Genomic DNA, 14,353 nt, shown 5'->3' on the forward strand with positions numbered 1-14,353 from the left:
ATCTATCTATCTATCTATCTATCTATCTATCTATCTATCTATCTATCCATCCATCCATCCATCCATCCATCTATCTATCTATCTATCTATCTATCTATCTATCTATCTATCTATCATCTATCTATTTATTATCTATCATCTATTTATCTTTCTATCTATCTAAGTCCAGATTCTGCATATGAGAGAAAATCTACCATTTTGGTGCCTTGTTTTAATCCAGATGTGTACCTGTGAACAATGAGAAAGGTAGATATACAGAAAAGAAGACCCAGGCCCAGAATGGGCAAAGATGCATAAGGGCTGTGGGTCTTTCCATCAAAGGCTTTCATCCTGAAGGACACTGAACCTTGGAAAGTGGACCTTGGAAGAGCTGTGGGGGCAGAGTTGCTGTTGGAGAGAGGCGTGTAACCATGGCATGACAGAGTTTTTAAAGAGAGAGAGCAGTGGTTTTGGAGTGTAAGGTTTGGGGACCTTAGAGTTTCAGATTAGCAAGGAGAGGAAGATGATGGGACAGAAAGTCTCATCAAACCTCAACGATAACAGGAACATGAAGGAGCAGGTGACAGTACCCCAGGCCTCCCGGGGATCAAGTGTGACTTGTGAGGTAGAGCCCACTCAGTTCTGTAGCTCCAGGGGCAGGTGATGGGGTGAGAGCATGTCACCAAGGCTTTGCCTACTTTATTGGGTACTTTTATCTACCTTCCTACACCACCCTTACCCTTCCAACCTCCCAATACTAGGTAGGAGAGAAAGAAGACTAGGGCGGAGAAGGAGCGTTGACATCTTTAGACTACTTCCTGCTGATGTCAAGGTCTACTAGAAGGTCTGTGTCCATCCTAGATTCTGTAGACCCTTCTGAAAACCGCTGCCCACAGCTCCTGCACTGTTCCCTCTGCATTCTCCCTACTGCAGAAATGCTCTGTGTGTGGGGGGGGGATTTTTTGTTTTGTTTTATTTTTGACTTTTCTTTTTATGAAATTAATTTTAAAGAATGCTCTGTTTAAAAGAAAGAAAAAATAAACCAAGCAAAAAAGTGGGGGCTGGAGAGATGGATTGGAGGTTGAGATCTCTTAATAGTCCTCTAGAGGTGAATTTGGTTTCCAGCACCCAAGTGCTCACAAGGGACTCCAGTGCCCTCTTCTGGCCTCTGTGGGCAGTGCACACACACACACACACACACACACACACACACACACACACACATACACAGAGTTAAAATTTAGAAAACTTTGACCAATTATGTAACTCAGTGACAAACTATGTATTTGTGGACATCAAAGCATGTATATAAACTAAAATGAAGTTAAGAGTATATAGGACAGAATAAATATGGACCCAGTGTTTGTTGTATTGAAACAAAAATCTCCTCCAAACTGTAAAATATATTTTAATATTACCTTCCACGAATACTAACTTGACACACATATAACTTTGTTTGTGGAGGTAAGTCTTCTCAAGTTCTGATACAGAGATGCAGCCAGGGCTACTGCACGAATTTGGGTGTGTGAGCACAGTTCAAGGCCCTCACCCCCTGGGATGCATGTGTTTCTTTTGATGGGCTCCATAGTTCTTCTCAAAGTCATGGACACTTTCATAGGGTGAAGCAGATAAGGGGTTGCCTGTGGGGTTGCACTTTGAGTTTGGCTGAAAGTCTGGCTCTTTGATTCCGTGACACCAACAGTGACAATGGTGGAATGGAGGTTGCTTTGCTTCTCTTTCAATACAAAATAGTGCATGTGGTTTTGTAGCTACCTGACAGTAATCCTAGAAGCTTCGTTGGGTCCCATTTATGTTAGTGGCTAAATGTTGCAGCCGACATAAAGAAATAGAGAGAATACAGGGCTGCTGATAAGGGGATGGGCTGTTTGGATGTCTTTGAAGAAATGGAACATTTTTTTTTCAAGAATGTATTTGTTTTCCCTTTCTAGTTTTCCTACAATATGAGTATGAGATGATGTATTTGACTCTCATATGAGATGGTTGTGGCCTGAGTCTCATCCCATGCTGCCCATTTAGTTGCTCTGCTTTCGGCACATCTAAGTCTTCCCCCAAGTTTGTAGCTCCGAAATCCTCAGTGCACACATCCTCTGGATGCTGGTCCTTCCCTCTCTGTGGCTTCTGTGCCCTGAGCAGGGATTGCATTCCAGAGATGTTTTCTGATACCTTTCCAGTCGGGGAGATGCTAAGCTGTGTTTACCACTGCTGAGGGAACAAATGCCCCTTTAAGATGCCAGAGCACAGAGAGTTGCAGTTATTTTATTACTGGCCACTGGGAAAGAGAAGTAAGGGGGCTCTATTTATTTGAAGAGCCAGCGCCTTCAAATGAAAGAGTCCCTTTCACTATAGAGGGTATGTAGGAAGCAGGGCTACCTCCTTCCGCTGCCCTTGATAGAGTCTCAAGCTATTGGATGAGCCAGTGGCTCTGTGAACAGGAGAACCAAGGCCAAGTGCTTTGGAATCAGGCCACATGAGAGAAATGACTCCTGCAGCCTCTCTCCAAACTTAAACCTTTCCCGCCATGGCCATCTATTACACTTGTAATCATAAAGTAACAGAGAGGGAGAGAAAAAAAAAAAGAAAGAAAAAGACAACACACTAAAGACTAGTTTCAAAACAAAGGGCTTTAATTGCTTTTAAAAGAATGGCATTAATTCATGCAATGACTCATTTCTTTAATGGTTTTTTTCTCCTTTGCAGCAGGCAGTGTTTTAACAGCATATGACACACATACCCGTGTATTGCTGATAAAACATTAAGTCAACAAACATTCATGCAGCACTCATTACATAGCAGGGTGCTTGCTAGGCACTGTGGGAGATTTATAGATAAATAAGATATGAGCCAGGCCCCGGGGGGAGCACACTTACGATGCAGGTGGGGCCAAATCCATGATTGTCAATAATGAGTGGCAGAATTCTGTTGCTTGGCTCTCCTTACCAGCAAATAACGTCTTGTTCTTATTGCAAATATTTCCGGTAGCACGCTCACATCTCTTATGATTTATGTTTTATTTTGCTAAAATAAGGTCTCTGCCGACTTATGATCTCACTGCTTCCAGTGTCCAGTGTTGAGAGAATAGGTGTGTTCTTCAAGTTATGTTTCACTTGAAAAAAAAAAAACTGTACGCATATATGTGGTTGCAAGCAAGAAAAACAGCAGGAGGCCATGCTCTTCATCCATATTCTCTCCTTGGCAACACCTTACCTATGTACAGTACAATATCACACCCGGGACATTCACACCAATGTGCAGAGTCGCTGCTCTATGGGGATGCCTTGCCTTGTTCTTTTACTGACTCAGTCATTTTCCTCCCCAGTCTCCACATATCTCTCCATAGTCCCTTAGTAGTAGCCACTACTCTCTTCTTTATTTCATTTTCCTTTTCTTTTATTTTTCCTTTTCTTTTTTTTGTGGTTTTATTTTAAACACAAATAAAACACAGACACAAGCCATCTAAGCATTTTCTTCTCTGCGCAGCCTGGCTTTGGGATTGGTGACTCTGATGGCCAACTGTGCTGCTCTTTCTAAGATGGCTTTCCGGTTCTTGGAGGAAACACTGTGAGCAATCTCAGCACAGTAAGATTTGTTGCACGTCAGCAGCCCTTCCAGCTGCTTGACACTGTGGACCAGAAATGTCTGGAAGTCACTAGGCAGCGTGTGCTTGGTTTTCTTGTTGCTCCCGTAACCGATGTTGGGCATCAGGATCTGGCCCTTGAATCTTCTCTGAACCCTGTTGTCGATACCTCTGGGTTTTCACTAGTTTCTCTTAATTTTGACAAATCAGTCTGACTGGTGCCTGATGAACTTCTTAGTCCTCTTTTGGATGACCCTGGGCTTCACCAGAGGCCGGAAGGCAGTCATGATACTGCAAAAGAGATGGCCTCTCCTCTACTTTTATGGCTTCAGTATTTCAAGAATGTTCGTAGCTTAGCATTTAAAAAAATTCACTTGGTAGATTTTTCATCTACTTTCTGCATCAATAGTTTGTTTCTATTTATACTGGACAGTGGCACACAGAATAGATCTAGCACAGCTTGTTTAAATTTTCAGCTATTGAAAGCAGGACATGTCTTCTTTGGGGCTTGTGTTAGATACTTTTCCCGTCATTCTGAGAAAATACCTGAAAAGAGCAACCTAAGGAAGAAAGGGGCCTTTTGGCTTACAGTTGGAAGGTTCAGCTCATCCTGACAGGAAAGTCAGGAGTGTGAGTCAGGAGGGAGGAAAAGGTGAGCACTAGCTCTTTCCCCCCCTTCTTTTCATTTAGTCCAGGACCCCAGCAGCCCCTAAGATAAGCACTGCCCACACTCTGGGTGGGTCTTGCCATCTCAGCTAAACCTTTCTGGAAACTCACAGACACATCCAGGACTGTGTTTCCATGGTGATTCCATATCAAGTTGAGGTGAGAGCGAAGATTTGCAATCAATCACAGAGCTGTTCTGGATAAGGATCATATGGGTATTTGTGCTCAGTGTGGATTTGTAAGTTTCACTCCTTCAGGGAAAGTATCCAGAGCTTTACGATTATTGGTGGGTAGGAGATCTGGGTGGGCTTTGCAGTTTGCTGTTGGACTGAGAAGTTTCCTAGACAGCTTCCCAGCTGGCTGTAGATTTGACACAGCAGCGTTGCACCACGGTGGCTGTCAGCACTAGCTCTCTCCTCTGATCAAATTCTGCCTGTTGCCCATTGTAGTTGGATTGCTGTTTTCAAGCTTGGCTTTTGGAGAGTTCTTTGTGTAGTCTGTGCACTAGTCCTTTGTTAGACATGGCTTCCACACGTGTGTAGTCGTGCAGGCCGGCTTTGCACTCCCTTACTAGAATAGTTTTTGCAGAATAGAGAATTTTTTTTTTAAATCATGACAAAGTCGAGTTAGTTATAGTTCCCTTTTATGTATTATGCTTGGTGACTAGAAATTCTATATCTAGTCTGAGGCCATGAAGATTATCTCTACGAGATTTATTTCTATTGAAGCTCTATAATTTTATTCCTCATATTTACGGTATAATTCTTTTTTTTTGTTACCATTTTTTTGTATAAGATATGACACTTAGGGCACAGGTTGAGTCTTTGTGCATGTGTATCCAATTGTCCCGGTACCATTGGTTGAAAGCCTTACACCACCACTATCCCAGGGCTCCTATAACAAGTTCCTGTGAACCGGGCACTTAAGACAGCGTCGGCGCCTAATGCCACAGTTTCCGAAGCCAAGAGCCAGAAGTCCATTGCATCGGGACACTTCCCTTTCTGCAGCTCCATGGGAGAATCTTCTTGCTTCCTACAGCTGCTGCTGACCCCAGCGCCTCTTGCCTTTCTGTCCTTCATACCAGTGTCTCCTCAGTTCACAGAGTCTCTCTCTCCATTCTTTTTTCTGTCTTTTATAAAGACACTCATTTTCAGAGTTAATGACTACTCTAATCCAGAATGGCCTTATCTCACTTGAATTGAACTTACAAAAACTCCATTGCCAATGAGACCACACGCTGAGATTGTACGAACCGTGTCTTCAGGAGGAGAAGCCGTAAACTGATAAAAACAATGCAAAAAAGAAAATGACAAGCATCCCTCTGAATATAGCTGCAAAAACTCTTTACAAGCTGTAAGCAAAAACATCCACCAATACACAAAAACATTAGGGCCATGTGAGATTTACTCTAGAGATGTAAGACTAGGTCAGTATTCAAAATTCTATTAAATGCCACCATTGGGTTTAAAGACTCAACAAGAAAATTGACCTAACCTTATCAACTATTGCAGACAAAGCATTTGGCAATTGTCAGCACCTGGAAAGTTAGAATTCCTAAGAAAATGCAAAGCTAGTTTACTGGAGTCATGTCCTAAGCTTGAAGGGGCAGCCATGCAAGCAGCTGCCGAATTAACGTCGCATTTACTGGTTCCCTCTAAGACTATGCACCAAGCAGGCCTCTCGGATCTCGCATTTGCGGTGCACAGGAACAACAACCAGGCAGACAGAAGAGGAAGAGATAAAAAAAGAGTTCTGAGTCAAAGAGGCTTGAAACATCTGCATACAAACTTCTGAAAAAATCTACCAAAAAACCTCCTGAAATAAGCTCATCTAACGAAGCTGAAGGCTACAAACAAACATGAAGTGTGTTGTGTTTCCTTAAGCTAACACAGAGCGACACCCAAACTAAAAACACAATACCATCTTAAATTCCGCCCCCCCCACCAAAAAAAAAAAAATCGTGTGTGTACCTGAAAACTCTTGGGCGGGATTTGAATGCTGAAAACTGTGATTGAGTGAAGGGCTGTGATAGATGGCTCCCTCTGCTCCTGGATCCTTTGAGAGATTGTGTGGAATTGTATTAAATAGTAAGATGGTTAGTGGAACTGTAAGCCAAGATTATCTTTGGGCTTTGTTAGTTACTAAATCCCTACAGCACCATTGAGAGCATCTGTTTAATCGGTTAGGTGTGGCATATGCAGAAGTGAGTGCTTATCACAAACATGGCGGGGGGGTCATGTGTAGAACTGCCAAGCATCCCTCGTGGCCCTGACCATCCTCCTGTCCCCCCACTCCCCCCAGAATTTTCTTCCTAGCACATATAGTTTGCCTTCTATCTCCCCAGGAGCTTACCCATCTTCATTTTCTTTCAAGGAATTTTCTTTTCAGTTTTATTGATTTCTGTTCTCCTTGAAAACCTCTCCCTCCTTTGCTTTCTCGGGAGTCTACAGAGCTCCTTCTCTAATTTCTTGAGATCTGGGTTTGCGCTCTGCTTGTTTGTTGCTTAAGAACTCCATACGTATGTACAATGCATTTTGACCAACCCCACCCAGTGTCTCCTTTACTCCCCATGACCACCACTCCTTCCTCATGTCACTGAGTCCACTTAGTGTTTCCTGGAGGTGCCACCCACGGGAGCACAGGGTAGCCTCTCAGGAACAGCATCCCTGAAGAACACAGCCTCCCCCTTCCCCAGCAGCCATCAGTTACAAACGGTTCCTCAGCGAGAGGTGGACAGTCAGAAGCCCCCCACACAGATGCAAAGGCCTTGTGTCCAGCAAATACTGTTTCCCTGGCAGGCATTCTTTACCTGATTCTTACAATCTTCCTGTCTCCTCTTCCTTCAGGGGAGGGCTATGACATAGAAGCCCCATGCAGAGCTGAGCACTTCACAGTTTCTTGTTCTCTGCTCTACGATTAGCTGTCATCTACAGTTCTCTGCTGGGAGTTGAAAGATACAATAATCTATGGGAACAAAGGGAAGAATTTAAGGGGGAATTTATTATCAGGTCTATTAGCAGAATAATAATGATAGGTTCTCCCTTTAAGTTCTATCCAACCATGAGTTTTTGATACAATTAACAGTACTAGACACAGTTCCATAGTGTGGCATAAGTTTTAAATCTCACCAGAAAGTAGTTGGTTATTCCGGTAGCACTGTGCCACTGTTACAGCAGTGAGAATACATTGCAAGGACAGCTGTGGCTGTAGCTATCGGAGTTCACAATTTGGTAACAGTGTCCATTTTTAACAAACCGTTAAATACAGTAGCATTCATAGCACCATAGTAGCATTCATAGCACCATAGTAGCATTCACAGCATTCATAGTAGCCAGTAGAAATGAAGCTTCCAGATCAACATCAGCTTGCTTTCTCAAGGTTCCCTGGCTCAGGTGTGTGGCATCTTCAGTGAGAGGGTCTTCCTGTTAAGTGCTGCATTGGGGGTACAAATAAAAGCAATGGTAATGTCCTGTAATGTGTGGCAACTCACTGACCACCAACTTGAAAAGAAGTAACCTCTGCCTGGCTCTGGGCTTCTTATTTGATAGCATGTGGTATCTGGGGGGCAATTGTCCCCCTGTTATAGGGTAACTCCATTTAATTTCTTTTCGTCTATGCCTGTATCTATGCTTATGTCATCTATGTGTATATTTTAGGAAGCTTCTACAGTAGAATGTTTCATACAGAATTTGGAAAAGTTGTCAGTGTCCTTCCTCATACTCCCTGCTCTTCCCAGAGCTTCCATTGACCACCCCACTTAACCCTTCTTTTTCCATTGTTCCCCCTTTCCTCTTCATTCTACCTGTGTTCTATCCCCCTCCTTTGAAGCCCCCCGATGGACCCTCACTAATTTCCCTACTCCTGTGGGTACACCAATTTAAACACACATGTGTAAAGATTGAAATACAGCATTCACATAGGAGAGAGAACATGTAGTCGTTCATTTGCCTGATAGTTTCATAACATCATTTTTTTTCTTTAGAGATGAATAATTTCCCATTGTGTGTGCGGATCACGTTTTCTGTACTCATTCTTCAGTTGATGGATGTATAGGTTGTTTCTGTTTTAGCATATTGTGAATAGAGTGGCAGTGAGCGTAAAACAGCAGCTAGTAGATGCAGAGTCCTATGAGCATGTGCCCAAGGGAGCTATGGAGGGTCTGCGTGGTAGAGCTATTTGTAGCTTTATGAGGAAGGAACCTCCACATTGATTTCCACACTGACTGCACCCGTTCTCACTCCCACCAGCAGTGAACAAGTATTTTCCTTTCCCACACCCACGCCACATTTGTTGTCATTTGCTTTCTTAGTCTTTAGCCATTCTCACTATGGTAAGATGAAATATGACAGCAGCTTTAATTTGTATTTCTCTGATGGCTGAGGGTGTTGAACATCTTAAAAAACATTCCTCTAGCTTTTGTAGTTTATCTTTTGAGAACTCTGTGTTTAATTCCCTTCCTCATTTGTAAAGTGGTTTGTTTGTTTTGGTGGAGTTTAGTTTTTTAATTATTTCTATGTTCTAGACACCAACCTTTTATTAAGTGATATAGCAGCCTACAAAGTGGGAAAAATTCTTTACCAGATATACATCTAATAGGAAATGTATGAAAGATTTTAGTTTCATGAGGTTCCGTTTACTAATTGTTGGTATTAATATCTGAACTACTGGGGTCCGGTTCAGAAAGTTATTCCCTATGACAATAAGTTGACAAGCAATCCTGACTCTCTTCTCTAACAGATTTGGGCTACTAGATCTAAGTCTGTATCCTTTATACATTTGGAACTGAGTTTTGTTCAGGGTGAGAGATAAGGGTTTAGTTCCATTCTTCTACCTGTAGCTTTCCAGTCTGACTAGCACCATTTGTTGATGATGCTGTCTTTTCTGCAATGTGTGTTGTTGGCTCCTTTATAAAAATTGTAGCTGTGGAGTCTTGAGTTACATTAGAGTTTCCGGTTCTGTTCTATTGACTGACTGATCTGTCTCTTTTCACAGTAGTACCATGCTGCTTTTCTTACGATTGCCCTGCAATACAACTTCAAATCAGAGATGGTAATACCTCTCAAAATGTTTTTATTATTCTGGATCATTTTGGCTCTGCTGGGTCTTTTGTAGTTTCATACTTTTGGGGGAAATATTTTTTTTTTTTCAGTTCTGTTACATTGGAATTTTGGTAAGGATTTCATTGAATGTGTAGATTGCATTTGGGAAGATGGACATTTTCACAGTATTCATCCTACCAGTCCATGAGCATGGGAGGTCTTTCTATCTTCAATTTCTTTCTTCAGTTTCTTATAGCTTTCATTGTATGAGTTTTTCATTTTCTTGACTAAATTTATTCCAAGATTTTTTGAGGCAAATGTGTACGAGTTTGTTTTACTAACTCCTTCCTTAATATATTTGATATTGTATTATAATAAACTAACGATTTCTTGATTTTAATTTCATATGCTCTTACTTTGCTGAATGTGTTTATCAGCTATAGTTTTCTGGTGGGATCTTTAAGTTCTTTTATACATAGAATCATACCTGCAAATAAAGATACTTTGACTTCTTCCTTTTCTATTTGTATCCCTTTGATCTCCTTTCCTTACCTCTTCTTCTAGCTAAGACTTCAAGCACTATACTGAACAGGAGTGGAGATGGTGGACACCCTTGTCTTCTTCCTGATTTTGCTGGAAATGCTTGTCTAGTTTTCATCAGTTTTGTAATTTCTACAGTTTCTATTGCTTTTCATATCTAGATTTATTCCATTGTGATCTAACAGAATACATTGATATTTCAATGTATATCTGTTGAGATATACTTTATGTCCTAAAATTCGATCAGTTTTGGAGGAAGTTCTATGGGCTGCTGAGAAAAATTTGTATTTTTTTAGTGTTTGGATGAAATGCTCTATAGCTATGTTAGGTCCATTTGATTTATGTGTCATTTAACTCCAATGTTTTCTTTTCTTTTCTTTTTCATTTCTTTTCGTCTAGAAGACTTGTTTATTGGTGACAGTATGGTATCAAACTCTCCACTGTTGCTTTATTGGGTTAATCTGTTGTTTTATATCTAGTAGTATTTGTCTTACTCAACTGGGTGTACCTGTGTTGTCCTGTATATGCTTAAATTGTAATATCCTCTTAATAGATTAATCTTTGATGAGTAGGAAATGGCCTTCTATGTCTCTTCTCTCTAGTTTTGGTTTGAAGTTTCTTTTACCATATGGTAAAATCTGCTTGCTTTCCTTCCTTCTGCCTCCCAAATTCTGGGATTAAAGGCCTGGGCCACCGCTGCCTGGCTACATCTGCTTTTAGAAAAGATCCATTTGCTTGGGATATCTTTTTCCATCTTTTTTACTTTAAGGTGGCATCTATCACTGATGGTAAGGAGTGTTTCTTAGAAGCAGCAAAAGAATAAATCCTATTTTTCTTATTCAATCTGCTAGTTTGTGCCATTTTATTGGGAAATTGATGTCATTAATATTAAGTTATTATTGAACAACATGTATTAATTACTGTCATTTTGTTGGTCTGTGATGCTTTATTTGACATCCTTTGGTCAATTGTTCTGGTATTCTTTTATTTATTCCTGGTGAGTTCTTGATTTTATTTACCTGTTCAGATTAAAGTATTTCTTTCAGTATCCTCTGTAGAAATATCTTAGTGGGTATAAATTCTTGTGATTGGTTTTCATTTTGAAAGGTTTTTAGTTCAGCTTCGATCTTAGTGAGCAATTATGCTGAATATAATAGACTCAGCTGATAGTTTTGATCTTTCAGAACTTGTAATATATTTTTCCAGGCCATTTGGCTTTAAGAGTCTCTGTCAAATAGTCAGGTGTTATTTTGATAGGCCTGCCTTTCTAAGTAACTTGATCTTTTTTGTAGCTTTCAATACCCTTTCTTTATTCTATACTTTCACGTTTTAACTATACTATGTCAGGGAGAGTTTACTTTTCTTTTGTCATTTCTGTTTAGAATTGTGTATGCCTCTTGCACCTTTAGAAGCATTTCTTTCTCTTGTTGTTGGAATTTTTCTTCCATGATTTTATTGAAAATATATTCTATGCCTTTAGTATAATAGTCTTTTATGCTCATTATCTGAAAGCCAGGTCTTTGAGGGTGTCCTAAAGCTCTCCCATATTTCCTTAATGAATTTTAACACATTTCTCAATGACCTTCATGGGTAATCTGGTTCCTATACTTTGTCTTCCAGTTCTGGCCTCTGTTTTCCATGATACTCCTTTTATTTGTGAAGTTCTCATTTGTCTTATTGAGTTTTTCATTTTCAGCACATTTAAGTGTGTTTTTTTTAAATCAATTCTTTTTATTGAACTCAATTTTATATCTAGTATTGATTTCCATATCAAACTCAGATCTTTGTTTTTTGTTTTTTCTTTGTTGTTTTTCCTTTTTGAGTTGTTTGAACATGGTTGTTATCACTTTGGGTCTTTTGTCTTAATGCTCTTCCAGGTCTTTTTTTACTACTATAGGATTATTATTCTGGAAGAGACATGTTGTCTTGTGTTTTCATGCTATTTCTGTTTTTGCATTTATATTTGTACATTTAAGGTTAGTTGTTTGAAGTGTGGTCTGGGTGATGGTCTGGGGATTTCTTATTTGTCTGCACAGAAACTAGGGGAACTATAGAAGTGTGTCAGGGGCCTAAGAAGCTGGTGACCACTTACTAGTCAGTACTAGGAGCTGGGTGATAAGTGGGGTGGAGGGAGTCCATATCCAGGGACTGGCAGGCCCTCACTCATCCGAAATGGGAGCAACATCGATTGAGAAGTGCAGGAGAGGGTCTCTTCTCAATGTGGCGATTCCTGTTTTCACTTTTCTTACCATTGCTTTACCTGTGCCTCACAAATAAGTTACCTTTTCATTTTCATTTGCTGCTATATATTTTTAATGTTTTTGTCTTTTTTTCCTAAAAGAAAAAAATCAGTGTTAAAAAATTTTGTACATAGATACAATGATGCATTTTGAGCAATGCGCACCCACTCTCTTCTCCCCAAGGCCTCCCTATCCTCTGCCGCCCTACCTCCCCCAACATCATGTAGTGTTTAGTGCTGCCAGTTGGTGAATGAATGTAGAGTATCCATTGGAACATGGCCACCTTTTCAGGGCCCTCTCCAGGGAAAGCTGACTCTCCCTCCTGCAGCAGCTACCAACCGCCAAGCTCTTCGACTTTCCTGTTGTCATTCTGTTAGGATTCCTAATTTCCCCATGGTCGGAGAACACACTCTGTGAGCTCTTAGTTTATTTAGATTTGCTCTCCCTTGCTGTATGGTTCAGGATATGGTCTTTGGACACATTCTGTGAGCACATACGAACAATGTGTGCTCTGATGCTGCTGAGGGCAGTACCTTGATAAATGTCAATCAGTTTTCTCTAAGTCCTTATAATACAGCCACATTTTACATTTTTCTGTATCTTTTTTTTCTTAACCAACTCCTGAAAGGCATGGAAGGCTTCAGTTTTAACCGTGGCTCAATGCTTTCCAGTATCACTTTTTCCCTTACTCATTATCATATCTTTTATTGCTATTCACATTTAGCTTTGCTATGTCTTTTGACAAATTAACTCACTTATCACTTTTAATATCCTTCTCCCTCTCTGATAATTATTTTTGTTTACTATCTGATTATTGTGTCTGCAGCACATCTTCTACTCTTTTCTTTCCAACCTATGTCATGTTTGAAGTGAGTTTGCAGCTAGCATAAAGTTGACATATCTCCCCACCCATATGTATGCATGTATGTATGTGAGTACTTTACAGTCCCAGCCCCATCCCTCCTCTCCTCCCAGTCCCACCCTCATGCCCCATCCCTCCATCTCCTTCTCAGAGAAAAGGAGGCCTCCAATGGGTACCAACCCACCCTGGCACCTCAAGTCACAACAGGAGTAAGTGCTTCCCCTCTCACTGAGGCCAGACAAGGCAGCCCAGAGAGGAGACAGGGACCCAAAGGCAGGCGACGTCAGAGACAGCCTCCATTCCCCTCATTAGAGGACCACATAATGACCAGGCTACACATCTGCTACATACATGTAGGGGTCTAGATCCAGCCCGGGCATGCTCTTTGGTTGGTGGTTCAGGGACATTATAATTTGTCCATTTACATCTTTTAAGAAATATATTTAGGTCACTCTACTTAAGACAGCTATTGATATGTTAGCATGCATTTTACTTTTGAGTTCTCTTCTCTTCTGTGGGTTTTTTTGTTTCCTTAGGTTTGTTTTTTTTTTTTTTTAATTTGGGGTTTATAAAACATTAAAAAAAATCATGGCAATTATCCATATTTTCCAGTTGGTATTTGGAATATGTTTTTTTTTTTTAACTGGATGCTTTGGGTATCTAATAAAGACACAGCATCACTTTTTGCTAGCTTTAACATTTTACTGGTTTAAATGAAATGCAGAAACTTTAGTTCATTTGTTTTCCTTTTCCCAGTTATACCATAATTGTCTTAAATATTTATTCTACATACATTTAAAATCCCAGCCAACAATGTATTTCTTGCTTCAATTGCCAACAGAACTGGAAAACTTAAGAAGAAAAATGTGTTGTGCTGTTGCCTTCTTGCCTTGCTTTTTGAGGGGTGTTCCTATTGGATGGAAGAGTCTGTCTTAGCAGCATTTCTCTGGAGCTGGAGGGATGGCTTAGCAGTTAAGAGCCGCTTGTTCTCACAGAAGAAAGACCTGGGTTTGGTTCTCAGCACCCACATAACTCCAATTCCATGAAATTCAATACCTTTTTTTTTTTTTTTTGGCCTTCATGGATGCTGTACATACATGGTGCTCATACATATGTACATGCAAATGTTCATAGGCATGAACTAAAATAAGCCAAGCAGAGTCGTCCTTCACTTTCATCACTAAAGTGATGTTCTGTTGCCCTGCCCTTGTCTCCATGGTTCCTTGTGAGAAAGATGATACCGTTTACGTAGTTTGTGTGTGCATGTGTTTTTATGCCCATTCCAATGTGTCTACGAGGAAGTCAGAGGACAACCTTGAGTGCTGGCTCTTGCCTTTCACCTTACTTGGAATAGGGCCTTACTCTATTGTTTGTTGCTGTAGAAAACACACTAGTTAGTCTAGGAGCTTCCAGGAATTTTCCTGACTCTGCC

At 40.6% G+C, this 14,353-nt stretch overlaps 1 protein-coding gene and 1 pseudogene across 3 annotated transcripts in view; one reads left to right on the forward strand and one right to left on the reverse strand.

Annotated features, from left to right (window-relative positions):
- Window positions 1-14,353, forward strand: part of Ntrk2 (neurotrophic receptor tyrosine kinase 2) — a 297,297-nt gene that overhangs the window by 187,134 nt on the left and 95,810 nt on the right. The window lies entirely within an intron of this gene.
- On the reverse strand, window positions 3,454-3,861 carry LOC129692688 (60S ribosomal protein L32-like; annotated as a pseudogene).

Source organism: Psammomys obesus, unplaced genomic scaffold, assembly GCF_907164565.1.
Source record: "Psammomys obesus unplaced genomic scaffold, mPsaObe1.curated_primary_1811, whole genome shotgun sequence".
NCBI lineage: Eukaryota > Metazoa > Chordata > Mammalia > Rodentia > Muridae > Psammomys > Psammomys obesus.